General features: G+C 44.7%; 1 long non-coding RNA gene across 3 annotated transcripts; it reads right to left on the reverse strand.

Annotated features, from left to right (window-relative positions):
* Positions 1–1,937: 1,937 nt before the first annotated feature.
* LOC110431545 lies at positions 1,938–4,656 on the reverse strand. 3 transcript variants are annotated; one of them, XR_002448975.1, is made up of 4 exons: positions 4,432–4,656; positions 3,357–3,398; positions 2,799–2,889; positions 1,938–2,233 (listed from the first exon to the last, which is right to left on the reverse strand). It is a non-coding gene; the product is annotated as an uncharacterized LOC110431545 (long non-coding RNA). The 3 variants fall into 3 exon arrangements; XR_002448974.1 differs by lacking the exon at positions 4,432–4,656 and adding an exon at positions 3,955–4,185; XR_002448973.1 differs by lacking the exon at positions 4,432–4,656 and having other exon boundaries at positions 3,357–4,185.
* Positions 4,657–10,286: the final 5,630 nt, after the last annotated feature.

Below are 10,286 nucleotides of genomic sequence, written 5' to 3' on the forward strand. Positions count from 1 at the left end.
TTTATTTCAAATTAAAGACGGAATGGTTGAGGGAAAAGGTTATGCAAAAAGACCGAACCAAAGCTATCCAAGAGACGATAGCAGAATTTCTCCACGAGCAAGTGATCAATCCAAACGGCGAGTTCAACGGCAACGAAACTCTTATTCCAAACAACGATGATCCTTTGTATCGGTAAAAACTCTATGTATATATGTCTTACGAATTTTGTACTTATAAAACTATATATAAAGCTTTTTACATATCTATTTAATTTTTGATGTGGCCTATTCATTTTATTATAGGCAAAGCTTAATTATAAAGCTAAGCCTATAATTTTCATTCATATATGCTTAATATGCATTTAATATAAATATATTATTGTATCAGCAAAAAATATTATTGTATAAGCCTATAACTTTAGTCCCAGAAGGGCAGCACCGCCTCGGGAACCGGGGCAATAGGCCCTTCCCGACCGGTGCTAATGCCCCAACATGCAGCAGTGGAGAGTGAGGGCAAGAGAGAGGGGAGCTGAAAGTTTAGGTCGTCTTCCACACAGCCGCCGCTGCTATTGTCGGCTCCACGCGGGAGCAGGGCACCATCAGAACTAGGGTTTTCTATAGCACATGAGCACACATGGAGCAGAGAGAGAGAGAGAGAGAGAGGAGGCATCACCGAGGGGAATCGACACCAGCAGCCACCAGCAAGCCGGCCGCGTTGTGCCGTGGCCGGGGATGAGCACCGCCGATGCCCATGGGCGGTGTCACAACGCAGCCCTGAGCCGCCGTCGCGCCCCGACAGCTCCTCACCACCAGAGCTAGGGTTTTCTGTAGCACATGAGCACACATGGAGCAAAGAGAGAGAGAGAGAGAGGAGGCATCACCGGGGGGAATCGACACCAGCAGCCACCAACAAGCCAGTCGCGTTGTGCCGTGGCCGGCGATGGGCACCGCCGGCGCGCATGGGCGGTGTCGCAACGCAGCTCTGAGCCACCGTCGCGCCCTGACAGCTCCTCGCGTCGTGAGCTGACGGCACCGGCACCACCAGCACGCATGCGACGTGATAGGGAGAGAAGAAAGAGAGGAACGAGAGGAGAGCCCGCTACAGCCGTCGTGCCTGCTCATGGCGGCCGTCGCCGCCCTGTCTGCCGGGAATCGAGAAGAGAGTGAGAGACGACGGATGAGGGAAAGAGAGTTGGGGGAAGATCTGGAAAGAGAGTAAAAAGAGGGATATAGGGTGTCTCTGGATCCGACCAGAGCTGGGGAAGATAAGTAGAAACAGAAGCCGCTCCAAATGAGAATCGGCTTCAAACAATCTGGACCACAGGATGCAAAATCCAACGGAGGAAAACAATGGAGGCGACGTGGCAGCGGCTTTTTTCCGAGAAGCCGACGGTAAATCTAGGGAGGAATGCCTCATTTGCAGTAATTCTAGGGCATTTGTATGCAAGTATGAAGGGTGTATATTGATAGATAAATTGACATTAGTTCTTAGGACCTTTATTTTTTTTAATAAAAACAGGATATATACATCAGTGGGTTTAGACAAATTTAAACAGCAATGTTCAATAGCGTCTTTACACTGTCAGAATATGTGCGGTATTTTGATTTGTGATTCATATGTATCTGTCTTGCTCTTATTCTCAATCATGAAGGAATGATCATTGACCTGACATCCCAACCCCCCCCCCCTACCCCCACAAACGATAACACACAAAGAAACCTACAGCCCACACCTTGCCCTTAGAGAATATGTCCAGGACTACCCAGCACAAGTCCAAGACTGATCAGAAGTTCCTGCAGGCTCGAACTGGTTCAGCAACTCCAAGTTCCTGTAGGCTCTTTCATAGCCAAATAAAATATATTGCCAATGGGAGGAAGAATGTAGCAAAAATAAAATGAGAATATATATTGCCATTGTGTAAAAGAACAGGCCATCTAGAAGATTCCGGAGTTCCCAACATAGAATAAACATTTTACCAAACCTGTTTCAGGTTTCAGAAACATTCTGAGGCAATACAAATAATACAACAAACTTTAAAAAGTCATGTGCAGAATACACCACGTGTGTTGTACCCCACTGATCTTGGCAAATCTTATTTTGGAGCTCGCCAGGACTGACATCGCCTTCATTTTACAAAAAATGGCACATTCCACCACCTTGTATTTGGATGAGTGTCAAATGCTACTCAACCAAGCCATATCCAACCCAGCATGATGTCCCTTTCTTGCCAATTAGGAGCTGGCCGCCTAATTCCTGCAGGGAATAGTATATACTAATCAATGCAAATATTGGGGTTTGCACAAACTAATAGCAAATTGTATGATATCAAACAAATCAAATGTGGAGATCCATGCTGTCTTTGGACATAGATTTGGGGGAACAAAATCTTAAATGTCTAACAGAATTACTGAAAAAAGACAGAACCAGTAGGGGTAAACGCCCTAGCAACATAACTAAAATCACAGATTTCGACCTGTAAAAAACACATTCATAGCAGGAGGAGCTCCTATAAAGTACAATATGCTTCAAAGAAATTGCAGGGTGCACTCAAACGTTACAATTAACTGGCATTGGATGAAGTAGCTAGTCAATTTCTAATATTACAAGTAACTGACACTGGGAAAAAGTTTATTTGAGAAAACACCAAAGCACTTCAATTAACTTTCATTTCTGCCTACATTGGATATCTTCCAAAAAAAATATATTAACCGATCTATTGCATTTCAGTGTGATTGTAGATGCTTGATTCATATCTTATTTCCTAGGATTGGTACAGATTCATTGAGTTGCATTTATGAAAATCAACTCGGACCCTTACATGTGCCTTATAATCCTAGATGCAGACACCATCCTCTCCCAGTCAGCTCAAATGTATTCCGTCGATTTTGTCAATGGAGATAATGACCAAGCTGCAAGCAATAGTCTAGAAACATAAATAAATTTGAGGTGGAAGTTGTATCTGAAATGACTGCAAAGAAAATCTGCATATAAGTTTTCCGTACAGTCTACTCCTAATTTTGTCGGATCAGTCTTCGCAAAAAATAATGGTAGGAGCACTATTTTTACTACATGATACTATGAATGGCTGTTTGATAGAAGACATGAATATGTTCTTGCTATTACAAAAAGGTGGGTGCCAAATAATTTATTGATTCATCCTATGACTCAGTAGCAACCAAATAGTAGAAATAAACTATGAATGGTTGTGTGAAACAAGACATGAATATTTTCTTGCTATTACAAAAAGGTGAGTGCCAAATAATTTATTGATTCATCCTATGACTCAGTAGCAATCAAATAGTAGTAATATATAGTTTACCAATTTCATATCTAAGTTTCCATGGTAGCAAAAAGCTGAAACGTGCCCAAAACATACCTTTAGACAGAAATAATGCCTCCATGAAACATTCAACAGCACCTGGAATACAGTTATCAATTGTCAAAAAAGGCAAGAAACAATACGTCCATGAAACATTCAGAGAAAAAGGCTCAGATTTAGGGGAACAAACAAGACACTAATCTGCACAATTACATCCATGAAACATTGAGAAAAAAAGGTTCAGGTTTAGGGAACAACCAAGGCACTAATCTGCACAATGTAAAAATTTTGAAGAAGTCAATCTTTGAATGTAATAAATTAAACACTAAAGATCAAGTACAAATGGAGTAGGAGAAGTGGCCATATCCGTCCATACTGAAAGGTCCTAATATGGCTAGAGGAGGGTGAATAGACTATTTAAAAATTCTACAAAGCACTAGAGCAAAGGATCAATATAACAAAAGTTGTAAAGCAATTTTGCTCTAGCTCTACAAGAGTTGCAAGCCACCTATATAATAATTCTAGTTGGTATGATCACTAGGCACAAGCAATGGCTATGTCGCTACTCTCTACAACTAGTTACAACTAACTAAAACTAGGAACTACTAGTTACAACTAATTTACAAGAAAGTAAAGAGGTGAGTGATAATTATACCGATATGTTGAGATGAACCAATCACAATGTATATCAATATATTCAGGAGAATACCAATCACAATATTGACACCAATATTTTTCTCTCGAGGTTCACGTGCTTGCCGCCACGCTAGTCCCCATTGTGTCAACCAACACTTGGTGGTTCGGCGGCTAATAGGTGTTTCATAAACCTAGCCCAACAAATGGGCACCGCAAGAACCTACCCACAAGTGAGGTAGCTCAATGACACGAGCAATCCACTAGAGTGGCTTTTGGGACTCCGCCGGGGAATAAGCCCAAGAACCCCTCACAAATATCACCTTGATTGGGGGCGGACACAATCACCAAATCCCCTCACCAATCAACAAAACCACAACTGTCTTGGTGACGGCAATCACCAAGAGTAATAAGAAATTTATAACTACAAAAATCACCTAGTGCACAGAATGGAAATCACAAATGCGCACACTAGGGGTTTCCTCCCAAATCCTCTCACCAAAGAGCACCAAGCTATGGAGATGGAGAGGAGAGGGAGGAGATGCTCTTGAAGCTCTCAGATCAATCACTAGAGCCCGATCTCTCACTTGAATGGAGCACAAAGTTTGGGGAGTGAGAGAGGAGGAAGAGAGAGGTTGAGTTTGTTTGTTCCTTGTTTCACTTAGGCGAGAGGAAGAAGAGGATCGTTCTATTCTACTCGCTAAATACCAGCAAGAGGAGGCGCTGGCCTTGTTCCAAATGGCCCGCCCCAGCACCCACTCGACCTGGTCCAGCCAGACCACAATGGTCGGACGACACCAACTCCAGGTCCTCGTGCGACTTCCAAAGCAAACGGTCACAAGCAGATAAACCCAACAAGAAGCTTCTCAGAAGCTGCCTTGCCCTTCCTTTGCCACTGCAGTATGACAGCACCACGACTTTGCCCCAAGCACTGGTTCTCAAGCAAGGGATGGCAGAAGCAGCACATGCACCTCTCTCCAAAGTCAAATGAGCAGAACTGCTGCCTCTTAAAAAAACAAGGTCCCCAACACCTTCTGTACCTTCTCACGTGAACACTTGCATGCATGCAAGCAGATGGGCCCCACGCTGGCTCTCTCTCACGAACAAGTCAAAGCACGAAAGCTTCCTCCTTTCTTTTTCCTGTAGGCATGCACGACACTCGGCCTTGTTTAGTTCGCAAATTTTTTTTGTTTTTGGCTACTGTAGCATTTCGTTTTTATTTGATAAACATTGTCCAATCACAGAGTAACTAGGCTCAAAAAATTCATCTCACAAATTACAGGTAAACTGTGCAGTTAGTTTTTATTTTCGTCTATATTTAATGCTCCATGCATGCGACCAAAGATTCGATGTAACGAAAAATCTTGAAAATTTTTGCCAACTAAACAAGGCGTGGAAGCCATATAAGAATTTCTCGTACACAAGAGAGAATTGCCGAGATGGGGTCTCTGTCTAGACAAAATAGATATGAGAATTTCTCGTTCAGAAATGAGAATTGCCGACATGGGGTCTCTGTCTAGACAAAATATATATGAGAATTTCTCGTTCAGAAATGAGAAATGCCACGACGATGACTCTGTCTAGAAAATAAAGGGATGATCAATTTGAGCACCTTTTCAAGTAGCTAACTTCATCAAAATATTCTAAAATAAATTGGACATTTAAATTATCTTTTCACAAATATTTTAATAGGCTTTCTCATGCAGCTCACCACGTCACTAAGCGCTAGGTAAATACAAATGAGACTCATACTTAGTGGCACTAGATAACCATTGCAATTAAAGATTTCCCCTCTTTATAGTACGATTATCTATCCTAAATCCACTCACACCCACTTGGTGTCTTGAGTGGCAAAATAAAATGGCCCTATTTAAAATAATACCTTTGTCTTGAGCCTATTTTGTTTTTCTCTTTCTTCTTTTTCAAGTTGAAGCACTTGAATATCATCTTTTGGTCGCCTCCATCACCATGACTAATATCTAGCTCCATCACTTAGTTGTACCAACCTATCTTTGTATTTCACTCATGACAAAGGTTAGTACACATAGGTTTCATCAATTATCCAAAACCAAACTAAGGCTTTCACATACCTGCTGGCTTTCTGTGCAGCAGGAGAGAGGCGAGGAGGAGGAGAGGTGGGCCGGTGGCGCCGCCGCCGCCGCGGAGCTGAGCCGGAAGCGCCGCTTCCGGAGAGGAAGAGGCGATGCGCAGCCAGGGTCCTGAACCAGCTAGAGTTTACTAAAGCACAGGAAGGCACGCTGATAAACAGGAGGAGGCCACGTCGGGTGCAGCTGCGTCGCACTGCGCTATGGCCAGGGATGGCCACCGTCAGGTCGCACGTGCGGTGCTACGCTGCAGTCTGGCGGTGCCGTCACCCAACCATCGCGCCATGCACGAGCCTGTGGCGCTAAGGCCCAGCCACGACACCTGAACGTCGGAGGAGAGATGAAGTGGGAGATCGGAGAGAGAGAGAAGGGGGAAGGGATGACGTTGCGCCGTGCCGCATGCGCAGCATGGGAGCGGTAGCAGCCAGGCGGCGAGGAGCGACGCGAAGAGAGAGGAGGACACGAGATATTTCCAGAAGTAGTAGGAAGAAGAAGCAGAAGCTAGGTATATTTTCTGGACTGGATTCGAACGAGAATCCGGAGAAGGTAAAGAGAAGCTGAGCAAAAGCCAGGAAAGGCAAGGAGATGTAGGATATGTGAAACTAAATCTATCTGATCCAACAAGATGTGTTGTAAATATAGACTACATTTAGCAGTGTTACAGTGTTGCGCACACATATTAGAAAAAGTCACAGTTGCTCTGTTGTGGGCAGCAGCATCGGAAGAATGGAGATAATAATGATACAAAGGCTTACCAAGATGCTTCCTCGGAATATAGCTTAGGCTAACACCATGATGTTGGTGCAAAAGCTGATCTGCAAACACAAAGGGCTAATACCCGATTCAAACGTTAAGGCGTGCCAGCCGATTTGACCTTACAATCGACAAAGCTGGTAACTCGAACACTTTGGTCCTGACAACAGCGATACGCCCGGATGTCACGGCCAAGAGGTGTTCACGCGGAACTCGAGAACACGCCGAGTTTGACTCGACGAATTCCTAAGAACTCATAGTAAAAGGAAAATATGACGAAGTCATCGAAAAGTAGATGCTGGAATATGAGTAAAAACTTGTGTTTGATTGATCGGCAGACCGCTTTCCACCGTCATCGGCAACCATCAGTGCTAGCCACCGGCACGATCCCGTTGCTACTTTTTGGACTTAGTCATATTCTATCGTTCTCCCATCGGCACCAACCTCCATCGGTAACTTCCCTGTGGACTAGTCACCATTGCCCCATCTGCCGATCCACATTCGATTAACTCCAGCCGCGTATCCAAAGACACGTGTCTGAAAACGGTGTCAACACATGCCCCCCAATTTCGGAGTATAAAATCATTAATGCTCCAAAATTCTCTTCAGTAATGACGCCTTTCCGCAATTACTTCTCCCAATTTGGTAATCAGCCGCCAAACCTAAACAACCTTAGCCCGATTCTCTTGTAGTTCCTCGAATTTCTCAACCTCATGAACCGAACCCCCCCACTATGCGCTCATTGGCAATATTACCGTTAGAGGAAATTGCAGATGGACCGACAGGGCGATCTTGCACAGTAAAATATCTTCAAAATCGTGACCGCTTGCTGTCAAATTACCTCCGCAATCCCTTGATTATCGTGCGAACAGTTACCATATCCACCTGAACACCCTCGGATTTCATGGATGCGGCAAAGAGATAAGTCAGATTTGCCCCTGCCCGTTTTGTCCTATAAATACTTCCTTCTCCGGTACTCTTTCTCCATCTTGTCATTCTACAGCCACAAATCCACCTTCCTGGCGGCGGCATTGCCTGAGAACTCCAAGCACTCCAGCAAGGGCCTCCTCCACCAATCTTCCAAGTCTTCGATCTATCCTCTTCCTCGGAAAGAAATGGCCATCAACTTCATCGTTCCTGAGGTCAGCCTACCAACCTTCTTTTATGCTTTTACTGTACTCATGTTCATCTGCAAATCTATTTACTGAGTACCTTTTTCTCCTTTTTGTTTTCTTTGTCTCTTTTCTGTTCCTTCATCCTCCAAACCCTTTAGGAGTTGGCCGATAAGATCATGATTCCTACCGATCAACCTCACTTCCAGTGCCTCGGTCCATTGGGAAATCTAGATCCCACCGATCTGAGAAACGCAGAGACAAATAGGATCCCTTTTAGAGCCGAAAACTTCTCCCTAGATCTGTGGAAAGATGCTTTCCGTTCCTGGCCTAGCCCCACTAAAGGATGGAAAGACTGGTTTCTGAGAGTTAGCCATTCAAATGAAGTCCAATGGGGTGAACGGAAATTAGACCAATGCATCAGATTATATATTGTCGATATGGAGAGGAACGAATCATTGCTGATAGCTGCCTCGTACTTTTGGTCAGACACACTCAACGCTTTTGTATTCGGCCATGGCCCTGCTTCACCTACTCTTGTCGATGTACTCATGCTCACTGGCTTAGACATATCAACTGCCGGTAATAGTCATCTGTTTGATAATAAGCCTAGTTCCAAGGTAGAGACTCGTGCTATCGGCGGTTTGTCTGGGTATATTCAGAAGTACCGAAAAACAGGACCTGTCGGGGAAAGAGAACAAGCCATTTTCTTGAACATGTGGCTGGATAAGTTTGTATTCTGTGGCCGATCGGCAGGACCAACCTCTGTCTATCTATCGGCAGCAGAAAGACTGGCCAATGGTGGCCGATTTCCTCTTGGCCAATTCCTGCTCAGCTCTGTTTATCACCTTCTTCACCAGGTAGCTAAAAAACTCCTGCTAGGCCAACCCATCGGCAACTTAGGGGGACCCTGGTGGTTCATCAACATGTGGCTTAGTGTCCACATGCATAAGCGCCTTGAATTCAACCTTTTTGCACAGCGCTTCCCTAGAGATATAGCCGAAGATCATGAGCTCGACGAGGAAGAATCGGCAACTCGCTCCCCTTTGAACTATGGTGAGGCTGCCATAGTTCTACCTGGTACCGGTGGTAATGAAGATCAGGTTAGCAGATTCTTTCAGACTCTTTATGAGGGTCTGACCAAAGAACAGCGGGCATGGATGCCTTATGAGGATCCAAACACCAAATTTCCCCTGACTTTTCATCCCTTTGATAATGCTCTCAATAACGACCATGATCTGATGATGGCAATTATCACTCTGAGAGCTATACTAGTGAACTTCTTTAGTAGTGGGAAAACCTCCAATCTCACCTACGAGTTCTACAATCCATCGACATTGGCTTGTCAACTGGCCTTCGGATAGGTGTCGATTGCGCTCTGCTATGCCGGTGTAGTGAAACCAAGGGAGATCATCACCAGTGGTCTTGAGTGGATCAGAATAGCTCAACTCCCACCAAATGCCGATACATCAGACATCGACTTATCGGCTTGGATCCCAGCTCTCTTCATCACCCAGGCGTACAAACAATGGTGGGCGGAGTGGAAATAGCATTTGTTTTGCAGATCGGCTCTTACATACCACGGTATGATCGACTCCACGTACCAGGTCCCTGAGAACACTGTAAGTCTTCAACCGATGCCTCAATCCTATTACTTTCGTTCTTATCAGCAACTTACTTCCTCTGTTTTACACAGGTCGACGATACACCACCGTCAGTCAGCAGAAGTGGCAATCTGATCGAACTCCTCCCATCGGGCCCGATCTCTTTGATCGACAACAATGCACCAAGCTTGGCGGCTTTAATGCACCGGGGCGTGCGTTTCAAGAAAATTACCACCGTCAGTCAGCAGAAGTGGCAATCCGATCGAACTCCTCCCATCGGGCCCGATCTCTTTGATCGGCAACAATGCACCAAGCTTGGCGGCTTTAATGCACCGGGGCGTGCATTTCAAGAAAATTACCACCAAGCGGACCAAGACATCTCCATCGGTCGCTGCTGCTGCTTTGGCGCAAGCTTTCAAGGTAGAAAAATTTTTACTTCTTCAATTTATACCGATTCCATTCTATACTCACACAGCCTTTTCAAGATACATCGGCTGCCATAGGAACTTCATCGGTAACTTTCACTGTTTCGACCAAAATTCCATCAATACTCTGTTATACTTGTACTTATGAAACTTTTATTGTTGTATCAGCAAACTGGCAAATCAGCAAAGACTAGAAGTACCAAGACGACTGCCGATGCCCCCCAGTCCAGCCAAGTCAAGAGAAAGGGTCCCAAGAGTACTAAGTCACAAGCAAAACGTCAGAAGATAGCAGCGCCTCCTCCTCCTCCTCTAGGGTCACCGATTCTTGTGGAATCGTCCCCTTCTTCACCAGAAG

Source organism: Sorghum bicolor, unplaced genomic scaffold, assembly GCF_000003195.3.
Source record: "Sorghum bicolor cultivar BTx623 unplaced genomic scaffold, Sorghum_bicolor_NCBIv3 super_154, whole genome shotgun sequence".
In the NCBI taxonomy this organism is placed as follows: domain Eukaryota; kingdom Viridiplantae; phylum Streptophyta; class Magnoliopsida; order Poales; family Poaceae; genus Sorghum; species Sorghum bicolor.